General features: G+C 38.7%; 1 protein-coding gene across 4 annotated transcripts in view; it reads left to right on the plus strand.

Annotated features, from left to right (window-relative positions):
* Positions 1-671: 671 nt before the first annotated feature.
* Rhbdd1 (rhomboid domain containing 1) overlaps positions 672-20,969 on the plus strand; it is a 102,538-nt gene continuing 82,240 nt past the window's right edge. Inside the window, exons 1-2 of one of the 4 annotated variants that reach the window (XM_090354922.1) lie at positions 687-761; positions 2,582-2,659. The gene's annotated coding sequence lies outside the window, so the exon portion shown is untranslated. Of the gene's footprint in view, positions 762-928; positions 1,037-2,581; positions 2,660-20,969 lie in introns of those variants that run through there. The other 3 variants (XM_090354923.1, XM_090354924.1, XM_090354925.1) reach the window with 3 other exon arrangements.

Genomic DNA, 20,969 nt, shown 5'->3' on the forward strand with positions numbered 1-20,969 from the left:
GCCAGGGCCTTTGCACGCCATCTGAAATAAATACAGCATGAAAACGTTTCGCTTCATCTGCAATGACCAGCGAACAGAAGCAGCTTGTGTCCCAAGCAACAAATAAAACCACACATCAAAGTGCATCAGATGACACGTGAAGTAAAAACCAACCTGCCGAAGGTCTTTGCGAGGGCAGGGACTAGACGAGAGCATCTCAGACCCAAGCTTTGGGAGGGGAAACGCACAGCGGCCTCTGTGTGGCTGGCCTATTTCCTCCCTGTGAGATGAGCAGCCCCAGGCCAGCGGAGGCAGGAGTGACAGCCCGCCCACCCACTCCCCTGGGATGTGGGCCCGGGACTCCGCGGCCTCCGAGGGCAGGTTTTTCCCACCATGGGCCTGGACAAAACTGTGGCTGAGGACCACTCGCCAATTTCCTCGCGTCAGGCGACCGGTTATATCTGACAGCGAGGAATATTTCCATTCTGCTTCCTCGTCGTGCTTAGAGGATGCAAATCTTTATATTTCCCTGTCCCAGGTTTGTCCCCCTCAGAGGGTCTCCTGGTGGGCTCCAAGTCACTCTGAACCACCACGCAGGGACCAGGGTAGGCAGCACACCACTGCGCATGCGCGGCTGGCTGATTTACACAACTGAGCATGCGCCGCCTGGCCCCTCCCCCTCCCCGTTATCCTAGGCGGCCCTCACAAAAAACTGGAACATCCGGGTGTGAGATGACGCACGCGCGCTCGAAGACGTGGGACGCCGGCGAGCCCTGGAGAGCGTGAGTGTCCGCGTCGGTTTGGCTCGGCGCGCCTGGGAGCTGCAGCGCGGCGTCTCCCGCCTTTTCCGGGGTTGCTGGCGCGGGGTGGCGGGGCGGGGGATTGCGGGGCGTGGCCGAGCTGGGCGCCCCCTCCTCCGGGGCGGCACGGGGCGGGCTGAGGCGCAGCCTGCGAGTCCTGGGTCGCCGGGGCTGGGGGCGGGGCGAGCCCGGAGACGGGAGGGCGAGGCCCCGCGGTGCGGACGGGAGTTCAAGTCCAGGCCGGGACGCCGACTCAGGTGCCGGGCGGGCGGCGGTGGCGTGGGGAGCGGGGACGGACGGCGACTTCAGAGCCCACTCGAGGGACCTGGCCCTTGAATCCACGGGAGACCTGACGCCCGGGACGGATTTCCAGGCCCCCTCCCCCCCACAGGCCCGTCAACTTCCACGGGAGCCTCAGGCCTACTTCCTGTGGAGTTCTTCCCTAACGCCTGTGTGTTTTGGTCCCTGTCACACCGGTGTGTGGCACTTGGCCTGTGGTTTCTAGTTCTTTGAAGTTGCTTTCAAACAAAGAAAAAGTTTTAGCGCTCATTCCTGTAATCCTAGCTGCCCAGGAGGCCTCTTAGACCTCTCCTGCCAGTCAAGTCCATGAGACCCTTGAACCACCAAAAAGCCCGAAGCGAGCTGTGGCTCAGGTGGTGGAGGGCCCCACCTTGATTTCAAAAGAAGCTCAGGGGTAGGTGCCAAACCCTAAGTTCATGCCCCAGTACAACAACCACCACAACAAAGGTTGAAAGTCTTAGCCTTTATCTGATTTCACATGCCTTTATTATTAATGTCCTTTGCTAATTTTTAATTCATATGGGACATTTCTGAATTGCGGTTGGCCTGATGTTGGGGGAGCAGGTGTTCTAAGTTGTCTCAGGATCACCCGAGATCTTGCTGGAAATAGGCATTTCCGGGTCCTACCTCAGACCTACTGAACTAGAAGATGATTTCACCAAGTCTCCCTCCAGTTTATTCATCCGTGTGTGGGTTAAGAGTTTAGAAATACTGCCATAGACACGAGAAGATCCATTGTGGAGTCACAGAATGGAATTTGAGTTGAGGTGAAGTGAAGCATTTCCTAGATACAGAACCATTGACAGATCACTTAAATATTACTTCATAGGTCTGTAGGGATCCCAAGTAAAACCAAGAAAAATACTTAATACCAACTACACAAAACACTCCCAGGTGAAATGGTATTAACTAATTTCTTAAAGCTGCATGAAAGCACATAGGTTGTGCTAGAAGGATACTTTGTTCAATATGAATTATAGTGCATGGATAGCTACTGTGGTCACTGCATAGAGGACATTTTTATCTATTTCTGGATTCTTTTGTTAATAGAATCATTCAAACTAGTGCAAGGTTGTTGGTTGTTACATTCGGAATGAAGTTATTCTGAACAATACATCCTAATATTAAAGCTATTGAGGCTTAAGTATTTTTAAATAGCATTAGTAACTATGTTAGAGTAGTTTTTCATTCCTGACCTTCTGAGTTTCTTCATCTTTAACTTTCTTTTGGCCTAGAACTTGGTAATAACCAAAGGGTTAAGCAGTATTGAGGGAGTGTCAAGCCAGCCAAGCCAAGGCTGATGATATTGCTTTCCTTATCTTTGTTCCTCATACTTTGTATAGCTACCAAATATCAAAGAAGGTTTCATATCTATTTTCCATACCTCCGTTTTCTAGGAGGTTTACCTGTGTTAAGTTAGTGAGATCAATTACTCTGAAGCTGCTGCTCTTCAGATTGTCACATGTGGTATTTTCTTACATCTATTCCTTTTTCTTTTCAAGGGGCCATTGTAGGGGCAGAAAGAGGAACACTCAGAAGGGACTGCCTGAATGCTTAGACTCACTGCATTGTTGAGAAGGGTCAGTACCAAATGTGGGCTTACAAAACATGTCCCTGTGATTAGAGAGCTGTGCTTCAGAGGCCATGCCATGGCTCCTGAATATTGTGGGTGAGAGAACTTTCAGATCAACATGTCACTTTGGGATAGAAATCCTTGTAAATAATATTATTAATTGAAACATCAAAGTGACAATGTTCAGTCATGAAACATGCCCTTTTTGAAGGGATCAGATATTTTCCTAGAGGCAGATCTACAGCTGTGGTTTCAATTCTGCCTCCACCAAGTACTGACCATATCCATTAGGCACATGAACATCCTCCTAGTTTTAATTTATAAAGTAGGAGCTATACAGTGCCTACCTGATTGAAGCCATTGAATTAAATGATTTGTCAAAACATGTCCACTAAGCCAGGTGCTGGTGGCTCACAGCTTTAATCCTAGCTACTCAGGAGGCTGAGATGTAAGGATCAAGGTTCAAAGCCAGCTTGGTCTTGAAAGTCCATGACACTCTTATCTCCAGTTAACCACCAGAACACTAGAATCGGTGCTGTGGCTCAACACATTAGAGAGGTAGCCTTGAGATAAAGAGTTCAGGGACAAGACCCAGGCCCAGAGTTCAAGCCCTCTGACCACCTCCCCAACCCACTCCCCCCCAAAAAAAAACAAAAAACAAAAGCTTCTATGTTATAAGTGAGAGCCAGCAAATACCTAGAGGAAGTTAAAACTAAATGTGATAGAAAAATATTTGTTTTATGGGCCAGGAGCATAGCCTAGTGGTAGAGTGCTTGCCTAGCATGCAGGAAGCCCTGGATTCGATTCCTTAAAACCACATACATAGAAAATGCTGGAAGTGGTGCTGTGGCTCAAGTGGCCGAGTGCTAACCTTGAGCAAAAAATGTCCAAGGATAGTGTCCAGGTCCTGAGTTCAAGTCCCAGGACTGGCAAAAAGAAAAGAAAAATACTTGTTTTAGTATAATATAGCAACTTGTAGAACTTATTTTGAATTTGTTTACTGGAGATAATCATTAAACGTTTAATCATCTAATGACTTCAGTGCCTTAAGATGACTTTGGGAAGGGAGCATTGAGAATACACAGCAAAGTATAAGAAAGCACTCTTAGCTCTGAAAAAAAGTAACACTTCTTCAACATGGATGCTTAACAATAACATACTAAAAGTTTTGTGTTTTAAATTTAAAAATAAAAATCCTGTATGTTTTCTTTGTGTGTAATAACCTTTGAATAGATGAGCGTGGAAACACATTGGAAAAGAATAATTTTGTTTACTTTCTGTATTGCAATGTGGGAGTGGGCACCAAATACAAAAAGGAATAATCTAAAATGTAAATTCATAAATGTGTGTGTATATATATATATATATGTAAGGATTAATTAAAAACCAATAAAAAAGTGTTCCTTAAGAAGCTAAATTCTTTTTAATTCTTCTGTCATACCATTTTCTTAGATTCTGCTTAAGAGGGATCCCAGATTATATTAAAAAAATATATATATACATATATATATTTTTTTGCCATTCTTAGTGCTTAAACTCAGGGCCTGGGCACTGTCTATCCTTGGGCCTTCTCAAAGCTAGAGCTCTACCACTTGGGCCACAGCACCATTTCCATTTTTCTCTATGTATGTGGTACTAAGAAATTGAACCTGGGTCTTTGTGAATGCTAGGCAAGCACTCTACTGCTAGACCATAATCCAGCCCCTCAAACAGAATCTTACATGACAGGTTCAGAAGTTGAGAAACATTAAGCTCAATAGATTGGAGGATCCAGGTTCTTGATCCTGAGCAGTCATATACTCAAGGCATATCCAGGAAACACAGGATTCTAGGGCACTGGGTATGAAATTCTGTCTTCAGGATAGAAAACCTCAGGTCAGGAGTGACACATAAAAATGAGTGGCATTAAGAATCTTGGGGAGTGGGATCCACAAACTTTACAGAAGATATCTCATGATTATCAGTGTAAATATCTCCCTGGCTTCTTCTGAAGCAATGTGAATAATTACTTAAGAAGACACTACAGGGTTGGGAATGTAGCTAAGTGCTTACCTAGTATGCGTGAAACTCTGGGTTTAATTCCATAGTACCATATACACAGAAAAAGTCAAAAGTGAAGCTGTGGCTCAAGTGGTAGAGTGCTAGCTTTGAGAAAGCCTAATGACAGTGCCCAGGCCCGGACTTCAAGCTCTGAGACTGGAGAAAAAAAAATGCAATTTCATCCTAAACCATATTTTACAAAAATAGGATTCTGTGTCCCATTTTTTGAGAAAACAGTCTTAAAAAAGGTCTCTCTTACATAGTGACAGCTGTGTCAATATTAAAAGCTAGTTAGTATTTTAACTATTATTTAGCATCACAAATGACTTAGAGGGAAAGAAATCAAAGGAGTATACAGTATTGTGTTTTCCTTCGTTATTTTTTGTTGTATGAAAGCAGCTGGTCTGCATTCACATGGGAAAGTGATTTTTAAGTGTTGATTTTTATTTAATGAACTTTTATGAAGAATTGTAAATGCTAATTATTAGATTATTAATAGTTATAGTAATAATATTACATTGTCTTCCCTCTCCCCTTGCATTGAGAAAGGTTCCCCTGTGATGGCTGGAGTGTGGGGGAGGGGAGAATCACTTCCAGTCAACCAGCTGCTGTGCTCACCATCATGAAGACCATATTTCAGAGAGAGAGGATAATTTGGGCTGTATTCAGAAAAGAAATGGATTAGGTTGCTGGCATGCAGTAGATAGCATGCATAAGCCCTGTGGGAACTGGATGAGAGCCAACCAGCAAGAGTGCATTCATGCCTTTCTGCATGTTGGTGTTATTTACCATCTTGTTCCTTGGACAATACGACATGCACATCATAATTACAAAGCAATCAAGTCTAGTTCCACAGAGGGAAGGCTCTTGACTTGATGGAGAGTAGGAGAGAATGAGACAAAGTTGGGTGGTATGTTACATGATTTTCTATAATATGCTATCTGTTCTTCACAATGACTAGGATGTCATGGAATTTCCTCATCTATGTATGAAGAACTAAGAAACAGCAGGATTGATTTTATGAATTACGTAACACCACATACTAGAAAGTGACAGATTTCATAGTTGATGTTAGGTCTTGGAACGTTGGCTCTACAAGTATTGTCATTACACCAGCAGCTGTTTCTCCATGGTGCTAACTTACTCATGTAACTTTAACCCAAAGAGTATTAGGATAGTAACTAATGAAATTTATACATACCACCATAACCTCAGTTTTATATAAATAATGCTTAGGTAAATCTGTGTATGTGTGTGTATGTCTTGGCATCTATGTATAGTTTTGGTTCTTTTCCTTGAGGAAAACATATCTTGGGCAACTTGCAAATCATTTTGCTTTATACATGTTTATGATAACCAGCAGTTTTGCAATTATATGTTATAGTGAATCTAAACTAGAATTCAGAAGTTGATAGTATAGAAACACTGTGCATAGCACCACACAGTCTCTTCCCAAAGACCAGTGTATTAAGCAATATTCTTTTCTTTCTTTCAAGGCATGTTAATTGTGCATTTAATAATGTTCAACTTTCTGAAGTTTTAGCCTGTAGCTATTATGTCTACTGGATGATGACTGAAAATAAGAGATAGTTCTCTGTTTTTGGTAATGAGTTTTAGGAACCATGTCATCATGTTATTCATTGCACACAAAATATTGCCTACCTTAGTATTATTTTCTCCTTTATGCCCCTTTCCTGACATTTCACACAAAACTTTAAAATTTATTTTCACTGTTTTCTAAACATGTCACACATATTTATATGTAATTTTGACATAGTTCTTCATGTGATAATGTTCATGTTTCTATCCTTGCTTCTTCTTCTAGACTGCTTTTCTGAAAGGACTAAGCTTGTCTTAGTAGCTACTCAAATATTTGTTTAATGAAGGAATAGAGACAGATAGGAAATCATGTGCTTAATGCTCATTACTATAGGATTCCTTTCATGTTTATTGGCTTGCTTTTCTGGGTTGATGATTGGAGAAACCTGGCTATGTTTGTGGACACACTGAATGATGATGAAACACAAAGGGGTCAAACTCCTTGTAGATGACAAAGCTGTCATTCTCCCAGAAGCCACAAGACAGAGGAGTCTCTTTATTTTTTGTTGTTGTTTTTTCTTTCTGAATGAATGAATCTAGATATTTGGTTCTCTTAAAGTTCTATGATTATTAGGTGATAGCATTTTATAAATTTGTATACTAAATTCAATTTTCAGTAAAGAAAAAGGGCAAAGATCCAATATTTGGAAAATTATTTCAGCAGTTTTCTCTGAAAATGTCAAACTTTGTATACATAGAAGACAAGTTTTAGACCATCTGGTTTTCCTTTGGAGACAACATTCCTCATCCAGTGGCCAGATTTATACACGAAGTATATGACTTTGTCTTATTTATGCCACAGTTGCTCTTGTGCTTACATCATTCTTTGTGTGCAGTCAAAATGGGAGCCAGTGATACTTGAAATTCATTTGGATGTTTTTCAGCTCTTTGTAAACGCATAGTATCCTGGTAGTTATTTTATTACAGGTAACAGGAACAGTTATCTAAGAGATCCAGGTGACTGAGTTGAGTTGAAGTTTATTGTAAGTATGTGGATAAACTCAAACAATAACCAGAAAAGTCACCCCACCATGCCCTGGTAAAGACAGCTGCATGATTGAAATATCTGGGATGTCCAAGGTAATGCATTGAGTATGGGTTTTGAAAGCTTTGGAGCCTAGTGAATTCCAGGAGGGATTTCTTTTTTTTCCACATATTTTTTATTGTAATTAATAGAAGGGTTACATTATATTCACCAAATAGAAGGTACATTACTTCACAAACATTGATACCCTTTCTCATGTCTTCGTTCCCATTTCCCTCCCCTAACCCCGGCCCCTAGGGATTCCTTATTTCATCTTGGTTCACTGTCACCTTTGAATCAGTTTAGGAAAGAGTGCTGTTGATTGATAGTCCCCCCCCTCCCCCAGACCACATTTAATGCCAGTGGGGATGGATTCCAGTTATAGAAACAATGAGGTATTGATACCACACAGGCAAAAATCTTTAATCTGTTCCTATCACCAAGTAATTTGTGGATGTTCTGTGTGCTTTGTGGGAACATATGAAGTCTCTGAAGTCTTGCTTGCTTTTCTTCCTCTTGACTAGTTCCTGTGCAGAGAGGATTTCAGTTACATAAATCATTTACAGACCATTCCTAAAGACAGATGAAATGAGAGGTGGTGATGGCAGCTTACTTTTTCATTGACAAATCCTCTTGAAGAGCATGACCGAGAGATGCTGGCATTGCCACTCCTTGTGTGCCTTCTGGCTTAAATACTTGTGTCTGAAGGGCTGTCAGTCCAGAACTTTAATGAGCCCTCATTACAGCAAAACTTGTGGTCTGAGAGAAAGAACTGCCTCATGGTTGATATTGGAAGTGGTGATGGGTCGGAATTGGAGTTGTCACTAATTCACCTAACTGTGGAGCAAAGTTAAGGACTATATACAAAACCTAGAGCTTCATTTTCTAGTCACTTTTTAATGTGTAAATATAGTCTAATCACTTCTGTTAAGGCTCTAGCACATTTTTAAAGGAGGGGAAAGTATAAGTTTGTTCACTGACAGAATGAGATGGTTTTTTAATCTCCCCAAATGGAGCCTCATTAAATTCTCAGATCATAAGATAATCTTGATAGAAAGGAGAGTGAGACTTCATCAGAAAATTTATTTTAATTAAAAAAATGATTTTGGCTTCCATATTTCTTCTACACTATTTAACAAATATATGTATAGTTGCAATGCAAAAACCACTTTAAAATTAAACAAGCATAGAAATCCTAGAAAATGCCCATTCATTTTAAAAGCACTTAAGCTTTATTTTATTTGTGTGTATTTACCAATTGCCCTTATTTCCCAATTTATGATTTTATGTGTGCATGTGTGCATGTATGTGTTTGGGTGTTGTGTGGAATCTCAGTCCTTATAAAAACCAAATAAACTTGCATTCTCTCCTTTTACAGGGGATAAACTGGCAGTAAACTTTCTTAAGATTGCATAGCTAGCTTGTTGTAGGGCTGTTTTCAAGGATTGTACCTTTAACTCTACTGTCCCATATCACATCCATTAATTTGCTGGCCTGGTAGATAATTTTGACAAAATCATTAGGTCATTTCCCTTTCTAGAACCTATCTGTTTATCTCCAGTTTCCTGACAACTTTTTTATGTTGTGTGCTAAAACATGTCCTATGCTATGAATGTGGCAGTAGCTCCTGTCTGGAAGTGTGCTCTGTGAAGGCTTTCGTCCTTAGTGTCTTAGAGCAGCCTGACAGCCTTTCATGTTGAATTCAGCAAGATTACTTTTCATTTAACCAAGCTGAATATTGCTTTATAGGTGAAAATAATTAAGTGCTTTTAAAGACGTATTTGATTAACAGGAAGCTGATCTGTGTAAATTAATTATAACAGCAACGATGTCACATCTCTGTCTTTTGTTATTAACCAAATAATTGACCAGAAGTTTAGACACTTATTGTTACTGACAGTGAGTAGTTTGACCTTGTATACATGTGAACCATGCGCAATGAATATAAGTGAAGCTTGTTCATTTAGTAACATGTTTTATGAGAGCATCTGATGTTTATTCTTCCACTATTTTGTTGAAATTTCTGGTCAAGATAATGTCTTCCAAGTGAGTATTATACCTCTCGTACTAAAAGCATCATGCCAATCACAAATGTTTCTGTGTCCTTGAATAACCATAATCAGACATGAAACCATGGCACATGTAGGGCATATGGTCTAATAAACAAGTGTCAAAATTAAATGAATCTTGCCTTTAAAGTCTATAAGAAGGAAGGTAAAACGTTTTTGAAAGAGAAGTCATAAAAAGGAAAAATGGACATTGTTAATAGATGAGGAATTTGTTCTTTATTCTAATTTGCCCATGAAAGCTAAGAGCCTGTGGTACTTTGTTTTACCTTCGGCGAGTGCAGTTGAAGAATGGCAGCCTAGAGGGAAAGGCTCAGAGTAGGAGTGGGGGAAGGATGGTTAACAAATCAGTGGCATTTTAAAAAAGATGTAAGGCCTGGAGGCATGGCTCAAATGATAAAGTGTCCAGTATCATTTATTATTATTATTATTATTATTATTATCATCATCATCATCATCATCATCATCATCATTATTATTTTGAAGCAAGGACCTTTCTTGTGAATGTTTATTTTTTCACAAGTCTCCTTTAAAAGTACTAGTATTATTGTTATAAAACTTTTATAGGGATATAATTTGGGCTAGTGATATTTTGTGCCAATAACTATTAAAAGGCATAGAAGTCTATGTCTCTGTAGTTCTCCCCCCCTCCCCCAAGCCAAGTCCAGATTAAGTAGGGCTTAGGGATAAAGTAGTGCCAGATAGGGAAAACTGTACAGCCCTTTCCTTCCCCACCTATCCTCCTTTAGTTTCAAACGTAGATGGCAAATAGTATCGGATGGGGTTTTGTACAAGTTTCTGTTTGTATAGATGAAATGACAGTGCATGATTGATATAATTTTTGTTCTTTTTCACTTGATTTTAAAATGATTTTTAAGTTTACTTTATACTTAGTTATCAAAAGAAATTGGGTACTTGAAAACTAGTGTGTATTAATTTTTAAGTGTAGTGATTTATACATTTATATGTTGATCTATACCAATAAAACAATTGCAACATATGCAGTAAACATTTTGCGTAATGAATATTGCTATATTTGTGATATTTTCAGAGTACAAATATACTTTCATATATTTACTAAAACTTGCCAAAAATCCCTTTCTTTGGAAAGACTATAATTTTTGCTGACATTATGCCCTTCCTAACTTTTTGGTGATTAAAATATCATTCCCGGTGACACTGTTCAAGAATGTATTGTATTTGTTAAATGACTTAAAGATAATTTTAAAGTATCATTCCTATGTATTAGAAGATAGCTTGATGATTTCCAAGCTCACATTTGAAGTCATCCTTGGAAATCATCCTCCCTCTCCTTACAGTGAGAATAAATTGAAAAACAATTCATTTTCTTAGTTGAGACAATAGAGGTCACAAATCAGACTATGACTCTACTCTCTCCCTCTGCTCCCCAAAATCTGGAAAAGAAAGCTGAAGTTGATCATCTCTGGTAAAATCTATTTACTCAGAATTGAATATAGTGGAGGAAGCAACTACTGGCAGGAACACAGAAATGCTACTTTAGATGACTTTCTGAACCTGAGTATAGACCAGTTTAAGAGTTAAAAACTGTCAACTTCTCTGCAAACTGGGTCACAATCTCATTTGAGATCGAATATGAGCTAGATTATTTTGGTTCTGCTCCTCTGGGAAATGGATAATAATAGTTGCTGTTTCATAAAGTTTACAGGCTTGAGTGAGGTAATTGTACACATAAAGTTTAAAAGCTGCACTGTCAAAGACTCATTATTTATAATGTGTGTGTATATAACTTTGGCCAGTGATCATTCTGATCATATTGTATACATCAGTATTTTAGGATAACTAAAGATCAGTAGAAACTGAGTATTTTTGTTTCTTCAGTTATTAAAAAAAAATAGCCACTACCCTGTATCTTGTTAGCTTTGTATGCTGCAATGCAACCTCCTGATCCAACTCAGCTTAAAGCAACAGGCCATGCAGGAGGCTGGTGGTCCTGGGTGTCCAGGACTGTAGAACTAGGAGCTGAGCTCCAGAAGTAGGGGAGCTGACAAAACATTGGTAGAAGCCATGCATGCCAAGGGAATAGGATTAGTACTCATATAAAATAAAGTCCAGAGATCCCGCTTACTTTTACTCCTTTGACCATACAAATAGGACAATCATCTTAAAAAAATATTGTATAAGTGAGGAACAGGGGGATTAGAGTAACATAAATATGGTTATGAGTACATTTAATTTTAAACAGTTACCCCTTCCCTCATTTTCTCTTGCTTACCACTCCCCACTTCTCTCCCCGCCACCCAGATTGTGAAGCTCATTTCCAACATAGTGTTTAGTGAGTAACATTTGTTGCATTGGTTCATCCTCTATCTTGCCATTTCTGTGATTTCCTTTCTCTTCCATGAATTAGATAAGCTTGTATCCAAGACAATGGGTCCAGAACACTAAAACAGAAAGAAAATGTAGAAATAACGGCTGCAGGATAAAATAAGAACCTCTTATTTCCAGTGCAACCTTTAAGACAGCCTTTGCCACGTTGTGACCATCCTGGCATTTTGTTATTGTGTTTCCACACTATGGGAGACAAGGTTTTGTTTACAATCTACCTGTTGTAATTTACTATACCAGCCCAACTAAGGCTCTTGCCAAAAGTATCTATTGAAATTTACTGCTTTCTCTTTTGGTAAGATTTTTCTTTTTACTGAAAAGAAGGCTTTTACTTTTAAGTGGTAAGCATTGACATCTTCATGCTTTAATCCCTTTTTTCCTTAAGTTCTAATTAAAGTTTACCCATACATATGATAAATGAAAGGTGAAGTATAATACCACAAAATTATGGTTTATTTTTTAAAATTTGCTTCAAACTTTTTATCCCCCTCACCAAGCATGTAAGTGATAGACAAGAAAAGTATCTGACTTTTTATTTTTATTTATTTTTAAGATTTCTTGTCTAGTTACATGGAAAGGCTTGTCTAGTAGCAGAATGAAATATTTCCTGGCCTGCCTCTATATTATAGCCTATAAAATCATTTTTTTATTAAATACTTTGAGAAATGGGTAGCATTTGTTACATGGTATAGAAGTGCCAGATGTGAAAAGGAAATATGGGATGTTTTTGGATAAGGACAGTGCCAAGGTTTGAACTCAGGGCCTTACTAGCCTGTCACTCTATCACTTGAGCCATGATTCTAGCCCAGCCCCTTTTGATGTCTAGTTTTGAAGATGAAGTCTTTTTTGTCTCAGGTGCCTTCAAACTGTAATCCTCTAGATTTCAGCCTTGTGAGTAGCTAGGATTACACAGGCATGAGCCATCCAGACCTGGCAAATTGGATTTTTCTTAAATGTTGGATAGGCCATGCTTTGGGTACCTCTCAAGGGGACAGGCAGTAGCAGTAAGAGCTGCAGTTGCAAAGGGCATGGCTTGACAGATCGCAGCAGTCTGGTATAAAGAGTTGGGCTTGAGTCCTAATAGTACCTCAGTTTATGGGTATTGTCATCTTGGTTTCTGATCTTTATTTAAAATATAAGCTATACGGTATATGTGAAACCAAGTTTGGTGACCTCTGGTGGTGAGAGACATGTGACTGCCCATCTGTGGAGATGGTTGGTTCATTAAGCACCTTGGACAGAGAAGCTGAAGCTTGACATTTCAGCAGCTCCACTAATTCTCAATGGCAGAAGCTACAGAGTTATTTCCCATATGGGCAGCTCTGTAGAGCATACTTAGGGGTGGGTAGCAAGTGCAGAGCAGCTGGCAACAAAGTGGAACTGACATCTTAATGGAATTGTGAGAATAAAGTGAAATGAAGCAAATTATATACTACTACTTTTCAGATAGAAGCCATGAATATTAGTTGTTACTGGAATGGGTTGAGATTTATAAGATCTTGATTCCTAGACTGAAGAGTTAAGTGGATAAGGTGATGATGATAATGATGATGATGAAGAAGATGTAATGTCACCTGATATTTACACACTTTTATGTTTTAGGCTAATTCTAGATATTTTTACATATATTAAGATCCCAACTCTAGGAGCAAGTTTTATTATTATTTAATATCTGTTCTGTTTTGTTTTTTGGTAGGGCCAGGGTTTGAATTCGGGGTCTTTTACTTGCTCACACCTCCATTCTTTACAGACGAGGAAATCATCTACATTGATTTAAGACCTTATTGAAGATCGTACAGCTTCTAAGCATTTAGGCAAGGATTTGGACCCAGGTTGTTTTGCAATGCCTGTCCATTCTGTTCACCATGACATTATTTAGGCTTTTGTCTATGAAGCGCAGAAAGCTATTTGATGTATTATGGATAAAATGAACCATAATGAAACTAGATTTTAAGGAAATCAAGTCAGGCATTGTATAAGTAGATTGGGGAGACTATAAAGTGCTAAAGACATGGTCTTTGGTGGATTCTGTTTCCACAGAACACTTATGGCTATTAATGGTTGCTTACGTGGCTAGAACATTCTTTTGGTTTTTTAGTGGTCTTAAACCCTAACTTCCTGGGGTTAATATATTTTGCCTATCTGCTCCTTTCACCAAGAGTGTTATTTAAGGCAGGATATTGCAAAAGCTAATCCCTTTTAAGGGATGAGAATTTTGAATTTGAACTCATTTGTGGAGATTTCTTGTGTAACAAGGTCTGTCTGCTCCCTTAAAATCAGAATGATTTAGCCAGTTGGCACTAGCTAGGTAGCATAATATGTCTGTCATTCATGCTGAATGTGATAACTTCTACTATAGTTGTACTGACAAGTTTAGTGAACTGTTATGTTCAAGGTCTTAGCAGTCTTCCAAAGAAGAAATTGTCTTAATTCCCAGTTGTTTTCTGGAGCACAGTCCAAGTGGTAGATCCTCCTATGAATATATACTACAATGTAATTATTAAGAGTGTCACAGTGCTCATAAAGATTAGATTCCTATTACCTTTTTAATACCATTTGATTCCAATTTTCATTATTTATTCATGAAGTCAGTTTCAATTCATTCAATTGTCTTCATTTCTTTGTGGTTCTGCCTTCAATGTGAAGTAAGAAAATAGAAATCCTATTCTAATTCCCTTTGGTTTTATTGTAATGTAACTCACAAGGCCATTTAAAGTATTTGGATGACCAGAAATAATTGTCACTCATGTACAACTTGTCATCTAGTGATTGTGCTACAGAGGAAGATTCCTTCTATACCCCAGGACTCCCCATTGCTAATCAACTTGTGGAGATGATGTATTCTGGTAAATATAACATGAGTAATGATGTGAAGCTAAGCCATCTGTGGTCATATTTAATACTTAAATTTTTTTTAGTCGGTTGTGGGACTTGAACTCTGGGCCTGGGACATTGTCCCTGAGCTCTTCAGCTCAAGGCTAGCAATCTACTCCTGGAGCCACAGCAGCACCTCTGGTTTTCTACTGGTTACTTAGAGATGAGTCTCACAGATTTTTGTACCCAGGCTGGCTTTGAACTGTGATCCTCAGATCTCAGTCACCTGAGTAGCTAGGATTATAGGGTGTGAGCCACCTGTGCCTGGCTTAGATACTGTTTGAAAAGAATTATTTGCTTGTTAGTTTTTAAGCTATGCTTTACACATAGCCATTCTTTTTGAAATGCATTTATGTATTTGAAAAAGAAATATTTCTTTTCAAGTATGCAGTTAATTATTTTTTTATTTTTCACTAAGTGAAAATGTATTTTGTACTGCTTTTGTTGTTGTTGTTGTTAGTCCTGGGCCTTGAACTCAGAGCCTAGGTCCTGTCTTTGAGCTTTTTCAAGGCTAGCACTGCACCACTTGAGCTACCAGATTCCAGATTTTTCTGTGTCTGTGGTACTAAGGAATTGAGCCCAGGTCTTCGTGCCTGCTAGGCAGGCACTCTATTGCTAGGCCACATTCTTACCTAGTATTAAAAATATCATGGATATTTCCATTTTTTTTGGCCAGTCCTGGGGCTTGAACTCAGGGCCTGACCATATCCTTGGGCTTTCTCAAGGCTTGAGCCACAGCACCACCTACAGCTTTTTTCTATGTACGTGGTACTGATGAATCGAACCTGAGTCTTCGTGCATGCTAGGCAAGCACTCTGCCATTAGGCCAAACTCCTGGCCCGGATATCTCCATTTTATTTGAGTTCTTCTGGGACCTAAAGAAGTTAATACCTCTTCAGAAAAATGAGCATACTAACTTTATTACTGGCAGAGAAACTTTATTATTGTGCTGGACTAAGAAGTGCTGGGATAACAAGTATGGAAAATTATTACTGAAGTGTGGACTTGAAAACCCATGAATAAGCCAGGTGTGGTGGCCTGTAATCTTAGCTACTCAGGAGGCTGAGATCTGAGGATCTCGGGATCTGAGGTTCAAAGCCATACCTGGCACAAAAGGAGACTCTTATCTCCAATTAACCTCTAGAAAATGGGAAGTGGGGCTTGGCTCAAGGATAGGGTGGTAGCCTTGAAGTGAAGAGCTCAGGGACAGTGACCAGGCCGAGTTCAAGTCTCAGGACCCACAAAAAAAAAATAGAAAAAACTCATGAATAATAAGTTTTTTGACTTGTTGGAGTGACAAGAAATGCCTCCAATTCACAAACCATACTAAAAGAATAAGAAAAAAATGCATCCAATATTTGCACTGTTTTCTTGTAAAAATTATCTTGCGGTAGTTGTACACAGTATTTGTCTTTAGTGTGTGTTTTGGTAGACATGTGTGTGTTCTTTAGACATGATTTGTTATTTTAATTTATAAAATGGGAAGTTTTGATATTGAGTATAAACATTTACTATTTCTGCACAGATAAAGCATCTCTATGCATTTCTTTCAAAAATGCTTTTTGGTCAAATGTGCTGACCTACTGTACGTCATGCTAGTGAAATCCACTCACATTTCCTCTCAACCCACTCCCCAGGATGTAGGATTTGCAGCACTGCAGTATTTGCAGTGTTTGCTGTGTTGTTTCTTGGTAGTTTCACTTTCTTTCTGAGACTTGCTCTTGAATTGAGCTTGTTAAATGATTACTTGAGAGTGAGGATAGGACATGGATACATGTATACCTGCCTGTGAATGTGATGTGGGAATTTATATTGCCTTTCAAGTAATGGAAATACAAGAATTTTTTTCTGTATCTACAGGTATTAGAGGAAAGCACTTCAATACTATTTCACATTTACTAGCATGGCTATGAGTTTAAAAAAGATGTGTAAGAAGCAAGTGTTGTTGAGAATTTGGTGAAATTGGAACCATCAGATTCTTCTAGAGGACATGTAGTTTGATGCAAAAATTTGGAAAATAACTGGTTCATCAGAAAAAAATTGAACATAAAGTTCCACTATAAACTAGTAGCTCTGCTCCTAGGTATATGGAGGTGAAAATACATTTTCAGATTTAATGTTCAATAAGAACCGAGACCATTACACTATATATACATGTATATATAAACTATATATATAACTACATATACTAGCTATAAATCATATTCCCAATTGCAGGAGCATTAGTTCATATACCTCAAATGCTTAAACAACTAAACAGCCCATCAGCTGAAAGGATAGTGGAACCCAATGTTGTGTACCTGTACAGTAAAGTACTGCTTGACCACAAAAAGAATGATCATACTAAGAATGTAGTACTTGCTACAGTATAGATGAACTTTGAAAACCTGTTGCTAGGAAAAAACCCGAGACAAAAGGTTATATGTAATTCATTTATATGAGATGTTCAAAATAAAGAAATTATAGAGATAGAAATTAGATGAGTAATAGCCAGGGTTTGGGTAAATGACTGTGAATGCATGTAGTGTCTCCCTTTGAGGTCATGAGAATTGCTGGAATTAATATTGGTGATGTCTGTACAACCCTGTAGTTATACTGAAAAGTCACTAACATAAAAAATGTCAAAGCTTTAAAGCCATTTACTCAAGAGACAGTGACAGGAGATTATGATCTAGTAACAGAGTTGTTTATTTCTCAATAAAACGTCAAGCATGGTGGTGTATGACTATTAACCCAGGCACATAGGAGGCTAAGATTGGAGGATTGCTATCAGGCTAATCTGGGGAAGAGAGGAGGGAGGGAGGGAGGAAGGAAGGGAGGGAGAGAGAGGAAGAGAGAGGGAGAGAGAGAAGGGAGGGATCCTATCAAAACTAACTCAAGCAAAAAGAAATGAGAGCTTGTCTCCCTTAAGTAGTAGGGCACCTCCTCCTAAAGCAAACCCCATTGCCAACAAAAAGATATAAGTAGGTAGGTAGGTAGGGTAGATAATAAACTAAGTTTAAGCATTATTAGCAAAGTATTGTTGATAGAGGATAGCCTATACAGTCTTGCCAAAAGTCCTCCACTTTGATTTTATAAAAAATACTTGAATTATATTAAATTATTACATTTAGCCAAATTATAAAGTAATAGTGACAGTGGTAGTCTTCCTGAAGTATATAAAGATAAATTTTTATTGAGTTTTAAAGAGAATCCTACACAGCTTTAGATGAGTTCAGTGAATAATTTTAGGATTTCTTGCATTTAGAATCATTTAGAAGTTTCTGTTTTCAGAGCAGTATTTGATTACTCTCACTAAGATTTTGTGGTTCTTTCTTGTGAAATTAATTTGGTTAGTGTGAGACACCAAATTGGTAATAGGATTTATAGCTAGTATGTGTTCTTGCAGTTTAATGGTCTCAGTTCTTATTGAACATTAAATCTGAAAATTGAGATATATACTGCCCTGGTAAATGGTAATGATGAAATATTTTCTGCTTCGTAAGTAGAATTGAAAATCACTGTAATTAGTTTCTTTTCCCTTTTTACTCCTTTCTTTTCCCCTTGAGACCCATTGTTTTCCCAAGTTATGAATTCAGTTTCTTTGTTTGCTCTAGATGCTTATTTTTTCTTATTATATACCTGTTTAAATTTTAATTTCTCATTAAAAGTAAATATGGCTAATTTTCCTATCAATATTTCAAGAAATTTTCCATTTCTCTCTGCCACAACCTTGATGTAGTGCTGTCTGCTGTGTATTACTACATAATTAAAATGCTATTTTGTTTGTCAAATAGTTTTCACAAAGCAACTTATCAATACATTTAAAATGAATCAGAGGTTTATTTCTATGAAGTTGAAATAAGTATTACAAAACTATGCTGGAATCCAAAACACTCTTAAGTAGAATAAAATGTGTAGTGCCAGGCAAAAGGTTGTTAACAGTTGCAGGAAAAAAATACTGAAACATATAAGATTTTTTTAACATAAAGGTCTGTAATTAATGAGAGTCTGATTTGTTTATTGTAAACACACTAAGAAATACTAATCTTGTGTCATTTTGGAAATGCTTTAAGCCCAGACTCTATGCCAGTTACAACATACTTATGGTGATGGCATGGTGGCTCTGGGTAACTGTCACCTCCTAGCATCAATATGGCTGGAGCTTAGTGACTGGTGACATGAGATCAGAAGGGCATGCAAGAAACTGTTGTCTGCGGTCAGGAATGATAAGCAACTTGAGGCTTATGAAGAATTCAGCTCAGTTTTATTCATGAGTACTCTGACCATTGGTGGAAAATGAGCATAAGGGAGTCAGAGAATCCAGTTAAGAGACTGCATTTTATAATCACGTAAGTTATGCTGGTGGCTTAGAATAGCATGCCAATTATGGGGCTAAAAAGAAGTAGAATGATTAAAAATTAAAAGGAATGGAGCCTTTGAACAATTTGTCTCCTGGATGTATTCTTTTGAAGAACATGTCCCTTGATATTAGTGCTAACATATACTAAAACCAAAAGTCAAACATCACATCAGTGAAAAGGAAACGATAATGATACAAACAATAAAAGAACACATTATGTTCGTTAACAGGAAATTGTTTTGGTATATGCAGTAAAAGGGAATTAGAATCACTTTTTCCAAACAGATTGTGCTATATGAATAGACTGAGTCCAACTTCTTGTGATGAGCTCTCATGGCCTTTTGATGTGTTTATTCCAATAAAACTTGATGTTTTAGATATGAATGTTACATGTAGCCCATGAGTTAGAGTAAATGGTGGAACCAGTCTGAACTACACGTCCAAAAGTAGACTTCAGAGTTTGGCAGATCGGTCACCAGATGTTAGATAATAACTGTCCATAGGTTAATAAATATGATTCTAGAATTCCTCTCGAGAGCATGGCTGGAATGTTCCATGATTCTGTGGCTATAAGAGGACTTACTGTCAAAATCTTGAATTGGTCCAGAGAATGAGCAAAACTTGACAGCATTTATGGTAGTAGGGAAATGGGGGCAAATGACATGCAAGGATGATTTCTTCATCATTGAAGTAAAGAACTGGATAGAGGTTTCAAATCTAGACATGGGGAAAATGAGAGGGGAGGAGTGGACTTAGAGTGAACTTGGTATCCCAGTGTGCAGTTTGAGGCACATTGAGTTTGGGAAATGGAGGGTTGGGGGAGGGAGGTGTCTTTAGGAAGTGAGCGAGTGGTAGGACTGAGCCTGCTCTTCCTTAGCTTCTAGTAACTTGTTTATGGAGTTGCCCTCTGGGTTCAAGCTAGAATGGGTAAACTACTTCCAAAACCAGTTGGGCAGGATTTCACCTATTAGATAAGCTGGCATAATTAATCATTATAATAATTATAATCGTACCTCTGTGATGTCTCACACATCACAGCACTCTAAACATTGATGGATAGGTCTTGAACAATATTCTTTTTTGTTTTTGTTTTTGTTGGTCATGGGGCTGGGTGCTGTCCTTGAATTCTTCAGCTCAAGGCTAGTGCTCTACCACTTGAGCCTCAGCATCACTTCCAGTTTTCTGGTGGTTAATTGTCGATAAGAGTCTCACAGACTGTAGTGCTTAGGCTGGCTTTGAACTGAGATCTTCAGATCTCAGCCTCCTGAGTTTCGATTACAGGTGTGAGCCACTGTCACTCAGCCAATGCTCACTTTTTCTTTCTTTCCCTTTCTCTATCTCTGTCTCTGTCTCACTCTCTTGCTCTTGCTCTCTTTCTTTCTCTATCTCTCTCTCTTTTTTTTTTTTTTTTTGCCAGTCCTGGGCCTTGAACTTAGGGCCTGGGCACTGTCCTTGGAACTTTTTGCTCAAGGCTAGCGCTCTCCCACTTGAGCCACAGCACCACTTCTGGCTTTTTCTGTGTATGTGGTACTGAGGAATTGAACTTAGGGCTTTGTGCATGCTAGGCAAGCACTCTATCATTAGGCCACAAGTGCTCCCTTTTTATGCTCCATTTTCCTGGGACTTGGCCTGCCTGACCCACAAGGTTAAGCTACAGATTTGGTGTTCCAGCTAACTAGTGGGACAATGATATTGTGTCATGATGCATCCTTTATCTTGCATGGATAACTTGGTAACCTGTCAAGAAAGGAATTGTCTTATAGATTTGTTATGAAGTAGAATGGATTTGCAATTGCTTTGTACAATTTAAACCTTATGTTCTACGTATGTTAGTACCTTTGTGAAAGTGAATTCCAAAGTGTATGCTTTTCCCACTGTGGCCATGGTCATCTCTGCCTTTGCATTAAGTATGATGATTCAAGCCACATGATTTTATTCATGCTTTTATTTACTGCAATAAATATTTTTTATGTCATTGGGTAAATAGAAATGGCCTTTTGGGTTA

This window comes from Megascapheus bottae, chromosome 21, assembly GCF_031878675.1.
Source record: "Megascapheus bottae isolate mThoBot1 chromosome 21, mThoBot2.hap1, whole genome shotgun sequence".
Classification (NCBI taxonomy): Eukaryota; Metazoa; Chordata; class Mammalia; order Rodentia; family Geomyidae; genus Megascapheus; species Megascapheus bottae.